At 36.0% G+C, this 13,268-nt stretch overlaps 1 long non-coding RNA gene across 1 annotated transcript; it reads left to right on the top strand.

The window, feature by feature from the left end:
• Nucleotides 1-249: 249 nt before the first annotated feature.
• LOC119778210 lies at nt 250-1,501 on the top strand. The gene is made up of 4 exons (XR_005280030.1): nt 250-348; nt 558-650; nt 755-1,138; nt 1,351-1,501. It is a non-coding gene; the product is annotated as an uncharacterized LOC119778210 (long non-coding RNA).
• The last annotated feature ends 11,767 nt before the right edge of the window (nt 1,502-13,268 follow it).

Below are 13,268 nucleotides of genomic sequence, written 5' to 3'. Positions count from 1 at the left end.
ATCACTGAAACCTCATCTGTAAGAGATGTTTAAATGCAGCACATGGCATATAAAGGGCATTATTATTAAAGATTGTGATAAATTAATATATATAAAGGTCTCAGATATGGATTCTGTTCTCATTCCTCCTCCCACGTTCTTCTATTACATCATGATCCATGCCAGGTCATTGATGCAAATGAACCTCATAGCTGCACGCCATGCTGTTTTTAGCCATGAATATTCAGATGCAGTTCCTGAGGCAGAAAAACTGATCTGTTTGAAACAGGACTGAACATTTACTGAGAGCTGCCTTCAACAGAACATCAAGATAAAACAGCTTTGAAATTCCAGTGAGCAAATCCAGATGTAAGTTTCTCATTTTCAAAGTTAGTTCAGTTATGTGTACGAATGTTTGATTTAAAGCATGTCCATATGATATAAAGTGTTCCTGATTTTTTTCGTATTTACATGTAGCTGTTTAATGTTTTTTTAAATATATAGGGAGATCCATCAGGCTATAAATTACTTACTCTTTGTTTATTCCAAAAACTAAAATGCTATAATTATCCCAACAGAAAACAACACAATTTGAATGAAAAATACCAACAAAATAAATTCATGCATGAGAGGAAAAATGCAGTGGGATTTATTTCTGGTTATTTTGTTCGGTAAGAGACTTTGAATAAAAACTGCAGTGGAAAAAAAGTATACCACTATCATCACAGACTGTTATAGTTGCTTATTGATCCTGTGGGTACTATTATGTTTTCAGCTCAGCCCAGTTTGATGGTCTGTCACCTCTATGAGTATCACTACATTAATGTGGGAAAGACCTGGACTGAAGCTCAGCAGTACTGCAGAGAGAAACACACTGACCTGGCCACAGTGTCTAACATGGCAGACATGAAGAGACTCCTCAGTACCAGAGTGGGAAACATGAACGAAGCTTGGATTGGTCTGTATGATCAGACAGATGGTGACACAACATGGTACTGGTCTCTGCCTGGAGTGGAGTTCAATGAAAGTGAGACAAACTGGAATGGATTTGAAGCAATTGATCTTGGATGGAAAACTGAGAATTGTGGGGTAATAACAGAAAACTTCAAATGGGGAGACAAACCTTGTAACAATGGACTTTATTTTATCTGTTATAATGGTGAGCATAAAAATATTTTCTTTGAGTTTTTAAAATGTATTTTATAGCTCTTTCAGAAATAATATAAAAGTATGAAAATGGTGTTATGATTATTTTACAACTGGAGGGATTTTATTGTGTGGTTTCCTCAGACAACATTGTTGACTTTGACAAACTAAATCATTTTGTGTTGATAAATAGTTTTTCACTTCAGTAATTTTTACTCTTTACAGAAAGTAAAACATCAGAGAAATTCTACCTCATAAAAAAATGGAAGACGTGGCTGAAAGCTCAGAGTTACTGCAGAAAGAAACACACAGATCTGATCAGTGGTATGAAGCAGCTAAAGGAATTACAACTGGATGACGTTCTACATGTATATGGTTGGGTGTTTATTGGTCTGTTCAGAGACACCTGGAGGTGGTCAGATGGAAGCAGCTTTTCTTTCAGACACTGGAACCTACGGTTTAATGATGAGAAATACAACAGTGGTCAATGTGCCATGACTGTGTTTGATGATGAAGGCAGATGGAAGAATGAGGACTGTGAGAAGGAAAAACCCTTCATCTGTTATGATGGTGAGTTTTCTGACAATTCTTAAAGTTTTAAGGATGGAGGTTTTTCTTTCTAGTTTTTGATTGTTAACATCTATGTTCTGTTTCTTTCTTGGGGAGTAAATCTTTTTCAAAGGCAGCTGTGTTCAGTTGTTGTCATGCTGTTTATTATTCCGCCACTTATCCTTGAAAATAGAAAAACACTTTTGTTGTTCTAGATCTGAGTAACTGAAAGAGGGTTTTTTAAACATGTTTTTTGCATCTTTAAAATATGCCAGTGGCTTTTGATGTTTGCAGTCAGAGGTCCATTATAGTGATTCTATTGGGATCATTGCTGATGGTTGAGTAACAGTGGAGCTCAGGTGCAGCATAGATGCTGTGTGTGAGCTGTGGCTCTGATGATAAAGAACATTTTAACATGTCCTAACAATTTGTAGCAGCCTAGTGTACAAGATAAGAAAACTGTTTTCTACACTACGGTGAATTTAATGGCATTGGGTCATTCTATACATTACTGATAGGATGAGTAGATGCACAACAGGGTGACAGTAGAACTACATTAACACTCATTGACCTTATATCAAGATAGACATTTTAACAATGCAGAAACTTAAGAGACTTTCATTTCTTTCATTTATTAATCCTTTTAGAAAAACATTTATGAGTTTAAAAAAGGACTTTATTCCTTCATTACTTCTTTCTTTCAGATAAAGTGATCCTGATAAAAAAAAAATGAACTGGGAGGATGCCTTTCACTACTGCAGAGATCACCACCATGACCTGGTCACCATCACCAGCCTGGATGAGCAGAGATGGATCCAGGAGAAAGCCAAGAACGCCTCGACTGATTATGTCTGGATGGGACTGCGCTACACCTGTACTCTGGATTTCTGATTCTGGGTCAGTGATGAGGTGGTCAGGTATAAGAACTGGGCCTCAGGGGAACCAGAGGATGACTGTGACATGTCTGGAGCCATGGAGACACGTGGAGGACATAAGTGGAGGAAAATAAATGATTTGCAGGAGTTTAATTTCCTCTGTTCAAAGTCCTGAAGCTCATTATATTATCTAATAAAGTTCTTGTTATTCATATGATAATTTTTTCACTTCTTTAGGATGCATTCCTTCTTTTTCAGAAGCTACGAAATCTTCTTTCTGCATATCAGAAGTAGAATATTTACTTACAAGTAGTTTTTTTATTTTTGCTATTTTTGAAGTTTCCAAGGCCTCTATCACATATATTGAACTTATTAACTTCTATTTCAGAAATGTATTTCCTTCTATTTACTAATATATTTAATTATTTTAAAACAAATGAAGTAATTAAATACATTCCTATTCTAAATCTAAAATTAGAAAAATTTTTATTTTATTTTAAACTTACTTAAATCTCCAAATATAAAATAAATGATTTAGAGGAGTTTTATTTCCTCTGTTCATAGTCCTAAAGCTGATTATTCTATCTGATGAAAGTTCTTTTAATTCATTTCACCACTTTTTCAGTTCTTTAGTATTTTTTTTTTTTTCTAGTAATCTTGCTCTGTATTGTAGACCCAGATTGTCAAAAAGTGCTTTTAGGTTTTTATTTTTAAGCTTCATATGACTCACATTATGTACATGTATTATATTCTGCCTTATGGTAGCTACCCTAAACTTAAAAATATACTTAGTTTTTTTCTATTTTTGTCAATTTATGTCATTTAAAAACTAAACAAGGCTTTAATATGTTCAGACTGGAAATATTTTTCTCTCAATAAAATGTTATACTCTTTTAAATTAACTTTTTTCCACATTCCTTTATTAGTTTTTTGCATTAAAACATTCATATATTCAGAACAGATGGAAGAGGCCAGAATGATATAGCATTAAAAAGACAATAAAACATGCAGGAAACAAAGAAGGGGGGGGGGGGGGGGGGTTGAAGGTTATGCTAATTAACTGAATCTCTACGATCCAAAAACATCTATTTTCATACATATTCTTTACCTGCTAAGACTGTCAGGCTGCTGCTATTTCTGTCTTTAATGCTTGGATTTTATAAAATGATTCAATACATTTTTTATTGAGAAGTCTATGTTAAAAAATACATTTTTTTAAATGGAGTCTAGTAGTTATACCATTTAGTAAAAGTAAAACTGAGAATAATAGACAAATAACTAATACAATTTACTAAACTATCGAATAACAGAAGAAAAGTTTAGAAAAAAAAAATTAGAAAACAGACATCATGGTCCTCCCCCATGATGCAACTCCAGATGGTATCACCCAATCAGCCATTTAAGCATTTGGTGTGTTCAAATTCATGGGCTACATCCTTCAAAGGACCTGACCTACCTGGAATGGATCCTTTGAAGGCCGTGAAAAAAAGGAGGCTGGAAGAATTCAGCTATAGATTGGAAAAGGTCACAATTTTTTCTTCAAATATTACTCAAAAAATATAAGTAGTTATTACCCACCTCTGACTACATCTTTTGTAAACTGTATGTAGTTATATTGTTTGCATTTTGATAATGAAAAAGAAAAATAAGTATTTTTATATCTTTTTAGTTAAGTAGTAGTAGAAAGATAAGTATTTTAATTGCAGTTTGCTGTTTCTGTTGTTTGTTTTGCAAAATTATTAGTGAGTGGCGAAGAAAGTCAGTTTCCCTTCAAAGGCTTTATCGTCTTTCCACCAACACCTGTCTTTGGTCAAAATGCCCGGCCAGTTTTTGTCTTTACAGATATCTGCTAATCACTCCGTGGCTTTATCAAAAACAAAAGCAGGTTCATCCAAAGCATGTTTCACCAGTTAATAAAAAAATTGTTTGCTGGTCACTATTATCAATGTAATGCACAGGTTTGTATGATTTTTCTCTGGTCCATGTGGTTGTTTTGAGCTGCAGGGTTTCTATACACCAATTACTGCTGAGCTGCAAATAAATGTCACGTTTTGTGAAACGTTCAGAAATAGTAATTACTTGTATATTACTTTGTGATAAAACTGGCTTTATAAAGGGAAGGCATTCATGCACACAGGTTAACACATCTAATAGACTACTGAAAAAACTAATAATTAAAAACAGCATAAGTTACATAAGATCCATGATTTGATAGAGTTGGATGGAAGTCCTGATTTCCATCTCTGCAAAATTTTGGTTTAGAAAAAAGAATCAGAAATTGATTAAACAATCCTATATAGGTCTTCAACAACATATATTACAACAAATATTCAGACTTCTTCCAGCTTTTGCAGAATTTTTGAGAGGCACTTGACAAGGATGCTCCACCTGAATTTATTTTATCTATAGCTGCAGTAATCAGGCGAAGATAATAAAGGATTAAAATGAAAGAACATAGAACAATGATGGTTCAAAATGACTGAATATGGATTTTAATTTCTTCTGTTCTATGTCCTGAAGCTCATGATGCTATCAGATATTAGTACTTTTCATTCACTTATTCAGTTCTTTAGGATGTATTAATCTGAAAGATGATTTCTAATGATGTTAAAGACCATGATTTTAAAAAAATACAGTTTTTTTCAGGTTTCATGTTACTCACTTTTATTTATATATATCACATTTTCTCAAATGGAAATGACACTGCAAAATCCAATTAGTTATCATTATGTTGAGTTTTGCAGGTTCACCAGCATTGAACTCAGGTGAAACACAGACATGGAGGCAATCTCTACTTTAGCCTTATTGGTCTATTTATTAATCAGGCTCAAAGAAAAAGCAGGTGCTTGATACAGAGAAGGAGAGGCAGAGAGAGGAAAATAAAAATGCACTGGCACTATTGCCAGTCTAACAGCGACACACTGTGGTGTAATCAGACATTGCACATCAGACAAGCTTTTTCTCACACAAATGAGTTTCTTAACACATTACTTTAAGGAAAGCATGCAAACAGGCTGCATTTACAAAAATAAGAACAATGAACTAGGTATTTTAGGTTGTGCTCACTGGAGCTTTACACTTATACATTGGTTTAAACAGCAAAAATAATCAAATAGTATTTACCTTATAACTTATTTTAGATAAACCTTATTTTTAGCAAAAAAAAATGTGATCTACTAATAACATGAGTAATTTACTGTTTATTCTCTCTATCACCTGCTGTTCAGTCATGGTGGGGCTGGGGCCTATCTCCATCAGTCTATTGGCAATGGTTGGGGTACTGCCTGGATAGGTAACCAGGCAATAATAGAGCAACACAGACATACTGTATAACCATACTTACTAACACCAACTTAGAGAAAGGTTGACAAGCCTCCAGATCCCAACACAGGGTAACAAAGCAGGCAAATTACTGGCATGGCAAATAAAACAGTTGGAAACAAAACAACCAATAACCTCTATTATATCAAATGATCTAATCTTACAGGATCTCCAAGAAATTAATGATTAACGATAGACTTAAGGCTTGGAAAGAACATTTATCGATTGTGTTAACAGAGAAAGATTGGCAGACAGCATGTAAGTTGGCCCACAGCTCTATTAACACATCTCTTAAAATGATTCAATATAAATGGCTAATGCGGATTTACATAACACCAGTAGACCTCAATAGGTATAACAGGGAGATACCTGATCTATGTCCAAAATGCACAGGGGATAGAGGGACTCTGGTTCACTGTATGTGGCATTGCAGAGAAATTATACAGTTTTGGAAAGAAGTAAAGGGTGCTATAGAACACATCATTTCTAAACAAATAATTTTTGAGCCAAGGTTGTTTGTGCTTGGATTATTCCCTGAAAAACATATTTACACAAAAAATGAATGAGTGTTTATAAACTTAAAGCTACAGTGTGTAACTTTTAGCGACATCTAGCGGTCAGACTGCAGACTGCAGCAACATGAACATCTCCCCCCCACCGCTTCTCCCCCCCAACAGTACGGCGAGCGTTACGGGACAAAATGTCTTCCACGACGTCCGCATCACCTACCTTCTCAAGTGATGAGGTTTGTTTACATAGATAATTTTACAGAAAGTATTTCATTAGTCTGTGTAGGGTATAGATTTCATGTAGACTTAAGATAATAAATATACCCGTTATTTTTTCTACATCGTTGTGACGTTTTGGCGATCTCGCAATCACTAGTTTGTTGGCTCTGTGCTGCCGTAGTGCAAAGATGTCTGCCTTCATGGCTGCGAGACCCGCTCCTATGTAATTATAAATAACAAATTCTAAGGCAACGCAAATATTAAGGTTAAGAGGCTGAGCTTGTAGATGATGATAAATAACATAGTTATATATAATATATTACATTTCTGACTGTATATCCCTGTAATTATTACACACTGTAGCTTTAAGTTTGCTTAATGCAAAGAAATTTATATCTATATTTTGGAAAAAGACTCACAAACCGAGCATAAACCAATGGCTGCAGCAGATCTTATCTGTCCTCCCTCTGGAAAAAAATCATTTGTATATTAAAGGACAAACAGGACCTGGTTGAATCTATTTGGAACTCCTTCATTAATTATGTTAAGACTCTGAATATCTAAAAAAAAAAAAAGTGCAAGTGATTGGAGAACAAGTGAACCGCAGTTCCCAAAGACAATTTATTGGAGGACAAATACTGTCAAATTGAATTCTCATTATAAGAGGCTAAGCATGAAATGTGATCAGTTGCATTTGAAATAAATGTTGTGTGAGGCAATTTGTTGTCTGTATTTTATTTTGACTTGAACAGTAACGTAACTATTGCTGCGATTATATTCTGTATATTGTTCAAGATGTTTGTTTCAATTGCTAAAATTTGAATAAATATATTTTGGAGAAAAAAAAAAACTACTCAATGAGGATCCTAAATAAAAAGACAGTTAATTGATGCTTTAAAATCAACTTCCACTCTTAGTCTCAGGGTTTACATCTTTTACTAACATCTGCTGTGAGGTGAGGGGAATTACAACTTCATAAGCGTATCTTTTTAATATATCTTTTAACATTCAAATACAACATTAGAAAAGCAGTAGCGAAGGAGTAATATAAGAGACACAGCAGTGTACTTTATAAAGCCTATTTCCTGTAGGATTTGTATGTGTAATCACATGCTTTTAACTTTTGAAATGAATAAATATTTGCCTGTTGAACATTTTTGTGAACAAGTAGAGTAAGTTTTATGTTCTACCAAAGTGTCAAAACTTTAGGTGTAATTTATACTGGAGAAGAATGTCTGGTCCATGTTCTTTCTGTGTTCCTCCAAAGATCAGGGATCTCTGGTTGTGTCTGTCCTTATATTGAACTGATTGGGTAGAATACTATTAAATATAGTGGCTTAGCAATAATAGGATAGTCTCTTAATGATAAAATTGCAAATCAGAACCCCTAATTGATGACTCATAAAGGGCAGGCTGGGGTTTAAATGCATCCTGGGAGCTTGGTTTGTAGAGGCCTTTAATGAAATTGCACAATGGATACAAATGGAAGGAGGATTTCAATATGAACACTTAATTTGAGAGCAAGAGATTAATACATTTCAGTGCAAAGATCTATTTCCACTAGTGTTGCACTGATGCCATTTTTTGGCCCCAATATCGATACCAGGCTGTGCAGTATTGGCCGATACCATACCGATACCATCTGTTTGAAATCGATGTGTGTGTTTATATATGAAGAACTGCATACTACTTGGATGTAAAATAATTGCCATCATGGCTTTGTCAAGCTTCTGCCTGCCTTTGTGAAGCAGGAAAAAGACTAATACAAAGTGAATCCAGTAGAACTTTTTATTATTTAACTGGAATGGGTGACAATAGTTGAATAAACTTTTGGCTCTCAAAATGGTATCGGTGCCCTATTTGTTGGTACTCACCCATCCCGATAACCACCATTTTAGTGCTGGATCGGGGCCCTGTCCGATACTTGTATCGGTATCGTTGCAACACTAATTTCCAGTCCTGCTAACTGAACCTCTACCTGGTTCTGTTCTGCTAAGGTTCCTGTTCAACTCTCCTGCTTCTCCTCCCTTTAGTAAACACATTAATCCTAATCCTCTGAATCAAGTCCATCACCACAACTGGCCTAATTCTGACAATAGCAACAAAAATTATAAACATTATAGATTTCATTTTTAGAACAAAGTCAGTATAAAGAAAAAAAATAACATAAGGAAAGAACTAAATACACAAAAACCGTAAGTGACTTATACCACTTATACTATCATATATTTTTCTTAAACTGGAAAAAAGTAATATATTTTTATTTTAAAAAAATGTTTAAATTTGAACAGACTCTCCTGTTACGTTTTCTTTTGCAAAAACAAATATGTGCCTTTTTCTGGTCCATCGGTATGGGTTTATAGTAATATAACCGATGTTGTGGATTAATTACTGATACACATCAGGCATAACATTGCTAATAGACTGCCTTTAATTTTCTCTTCCAGCTCTGGGATGTGATGATAAGGCCATCTGTGCAGTCTTATCTAACCTGCTGTAGCCATGCTGCTTGCTACTTGGTCTGGTGATGTCTCTGCCTGGCTCCTCTAGCCACTGACTATGGTTCCACCATAAAAGCTTGATTCATTTAGTGCTTTAGCTGCATCTAAAAAAAAGTTCTTTGCTGCAGTAATGTTGTTTTCATAGCCCTGACCTGAAGTCCTTAACCACATGGTTTTTGGTGCTTATATGAAAATAAGGAGGTATATGTTTAAAAAAAAAAAACAGTTTACTAGGCTGTAATGCTCATTGAAACTGTTCGGGTAAGAACCATGAACCAATGTTTTAGTTTTAACCTCTCAAAACCCATCGTCTTAAAGCATTTACAAATAATAACTCAGAATGCATGAAAATTACCCTGGTAAAATGTTTACCAATATAGACATGGTAGACATCGTTGGAAACACCTAGTTCGTTTTATGTATACAGCGAGCACCAAAGTACAATTAGCACAGATATAGCAGCATGTCAAAATGTACCATGACAAAGCAGCCACAACAAGCAGGCATATCTTTATTACTGCTGTTCAAAAAAGACCTATTATTTTCGAGAATAAAAAAAAAACAGCTTTGAGTTGTGTTTGAACTGATGCAGCTTGGGCTTGATGCAGCTTTGGTGTTTTACTCACCCAGTTTTCATCCATATATTCAGAAACCAGAAGGTGTTTCAAATAATGTATCACACATGTAATTTGGGCTTACACTTCCTGTTATTTCTTCTCCATTTGGGTATTCAAAATAGGCGAGAATTTCCCAAAATAAGGTGGATATTAATAACCATATTTTCTTTAAAAGCTTTTGACAACATTCTGACCCTTTTCAAGGTCATACTTTTACTGAGGCCTTGTCCCCATAAAGACAAATTGAAGGTTTACCCCCAGAGGCATTTGGTTGTTTAGGAGTTGGTTCGAAATGGTTCCAGCGTTTTGGTGGACTGTAAACTTTAGTTTGGTTTTCTGTAATTTCCCGTAATTGTTGGGATCTGGAGCTGTACCAGCTTCCTCCAGCAGAGTGCGCCATGGGTCTCCTGGAGCTGGAGTCTTCCAGCACACCTGAGACGCATCTACTCATCAAGAGACCTGCCCTTTATAACCAGCTGCCAGACCTTGCTTCAACGCCGCAGTGTTGACCTAGTTTGGTTAGCGACCTGAGCCTAGAACCTGAAGAATCTTAGCTATCTCTAGATAGAGATCTGATTCTAACTCTCCCTTGTTTTTGCCTCACAGGAAACCTGTCTCTAACCTGAAGCTCTGGATGAGCTTAACCTGCCGAGATTGCCCTCGTGAGCCAAACCTGAAGATTCCTGTGTGGATTCCCCTGCTGCTCTTAGTTAAGAGCTGGAAACTCTGATCAAGGTCTGTCATTAAAGTCAGAAGCAAGACGCTGCAGCTGCTCTTGGACTCTGCTGAACAAACAGTCTCTGGACCCAACGGTTCCCTCTCTCTCAAAGAGAAGCCCGGACTCTGTCAAGGTATACTCTTGAACTATCAAAGACTCATAACTCATCAGCCTGCTTCCTAATCAAACTATCATCTCTGCAGACTTCAGTGAACCAGCCCGAACCAGTTCCTGATCCAGTTCATGATCTTGTGTTTTGTGTATAACTCAATAAACTCTGTTAAACTTTTACCCAGCCTCCGTTGTGTTCAGCATGTGGACTAAGAACCTAAGACCCATCATGACACCGATCTGATCTCAGCCTTGGTTGATCAGAAATTCAAAACCTCTGTTTACATAAACACTCAATACAATGATGCTATTATGGCATGTGTATACATGTACCAAGTTCTCAATCAGTCTTTCTTTGGTTCTTGGTCTTGTCTGCCGATGTGGTCTTTTTTTGCAATGGACGTTTGTCGCATCATACTTTTGTTTTCTGTGGTCATTTTTGTTTTAGGTTGTCTGAAACTATGAGGTAACTCCACTTTTTTATGCGTGCATGCTTAGTCACCATGTTGCTGTGCTCAACTGTGTTGATTTTGCATAAAATGTTTTACATGTTTTTTGACTGCCCTCTGGGAAGAGGCTTCACAGCATTCGATGCAGGTCCAGCAGATTCTGAAACAGTTTCTTTCCCACCAACATCAGACTGCTGAACTGTTGAAAAAAATCTAAATCATGTCAGAATGTGCATCACAGTGAAAACAGCAAACCAAAAATACTGCATATTTGGACAATATCTGAACTTCTATAACAATACGTTTTTGGAACTCCCACTCTGCAAAATCTGTTAGTTCAATCTCTAACGTTATGCTCTTTCTTTCTGCTTTTCCTCATAGTAGCTTCTCCTCATCTGTTCCTTTTTGGCTGTGACACTATCAGCTGTGAGAGAAATATCTGCTGTGTTGTTTATAGATGTTTGACATTGGACTGTTTTTCAGTGTAGTACTGTTTCTCTAAATGTGACTGGCTGGATATGCTCTGTTCAACCTCTGATATGGGAGTTGGCGCAGAGCTAGTCTGCCCGGCTGTGTTTTTCCTGGACTGGGCCGGTTTTTACAGTTGCCTTTTGTATCTCTGCTTCTGTCTCCTTGAACTCAGGTCGGCCTCGGCAGATGGCCGCTCACACTGAGCCTGGTTCTGCTGGAGGTTTCTTCCTGTTAAAAGGGAGTTTACCCTCTCCACTGTTGCTACAAGCATGCTTAGTGTGAGGGATTGCCTTCAAGTCAATAAGTCAATGCAATCAACTGGGTTTTTCTTAGATAGAAAACTTTGAATCATGATCTGGTTGAATTGTAAAGTGCCTTGAGATGACGTGTTGTGAATTGGCGCTATATAACAAAACTGAACTCAACCATGTTTTTTTTCTCCCACACTGTTTCATTTTCTGTCTGTAAAGCTGTACTAAACAAAATGTTATTTTGTATACACTCTGTGTTTGCAAAACGACAATAAAATTTGTCTAAGTCTAGTCAAGAACACAAACTTCCCATAATCAGGAAAAATGTAGTGTTGTAAAAAAGAAAAAAAAAAAACAATAGCTACATTCCACCTGAAAATGCAGGGAAAAGTGTCTCAGTGAGCAAAACCTAAATATCTCATCCACCAGGGTGTACACTAAGGTGACCAGATTTCTAAAATCAAATCTGGGGACATTTCTTGCTCGTGGATAAAAATCAATACATCTTATCGAGATGAAATTAGGAAACGGGGACAGTAATGGTTTCATATATTTTTACATATTTATTAATATTTAAACAACAAAAATCAAGTGTAAAAGCCAGGAATGTGCCTTTCCAAACGTTTAGTGTATCCTAAGATTAATAACATGAATAGTGTTATTAGTAGAAAACTAGAACTGTATCTCTGGGTTGGGGCAAAGTGGTGGGGGTGGGAGCGGAGGGGTCAAGGGTCATTAGCAGGGCTTTCCAATTTTGTCGGGCCTCCTAATGGGAGAGTGACATGCGGAAAAGAAATTTAGAAAAGTAAATACAAACATTTATTCTATGCCTGTGACTGTCTGTTGAGACAGAGTTCCCCCACCTCTTCAAAAAAGTGCAACAAATACTTATTCTGTTTACATCTACTGTACATACCTATAAGAAATATTTTTTTTCTTCATTAACATAAAAAAACAAGTAGTAGTCAAGCCTGCAGGTAAAGGTTCATATATGTTTCTTACTGTCACCTAGCCACATCAGGGGCCTGTGTGTCTCAAAGTAGCAGGTTCATTTTTCCTACTAACCTGAGTATACAGCCACTCTGTGTTCCACAGCATACTTTGCACAGTACATCACTCAATATGTTAATTTATCACTCAAATCATGTCAACGCTTTATCACTTGAACTTTATTAATACATATTATACATTTTAAATGTTTGAAACAGAAATATTAACTGAACAGGGTCTGAGGCAGTGGCCCTGGTAATTTGGGTAAAATAATATAAGAGAAGACATAGCAAGTAAAAAAGCAAAATAACCTTTTTAAATATCTTAAACAAGTTTAACCATTGAACAGCAGAATAGGCTTAACATCAACACAATGTATATAATCCAAGAATAGTCCATATTTATAAACAGCAATAACATATACATATATAATTTCCCAATGGAAATTCTGATTGTAATTTCTCCGTAAAATGACACTTCCTCTTCTTTGAAAGAGCCATCTGGTCATTCAGTCTTGTCTGTTTTCTTCCCTCTCCACCTTCGCTTTTGTTTCTAGCCCTCT

The sequence above is a fragment of the Cyprinodon tularosa genome, unplaced genomic scaffold (genome assembly GCF_016077235.1).
Source record: "Cyprinodon tularosa strain WSP-4 unplaced genomic scaffold, ASM1607723v1 ctg1300, whole genome shotgun sequence".
Taxonomy (NCBI): Eukaryota; Metazoa; Chordata; class Actinopteri; order Cyprinodontiformes; family Cyprinodontidae; genus Cyprinodon; species Cyprinodon tularosa.
The sequence above is the reverse complement of the archived record's forward strand: the minus strand, read 5'-3'. Positions and strand labels throughout refer to the sequence as shown.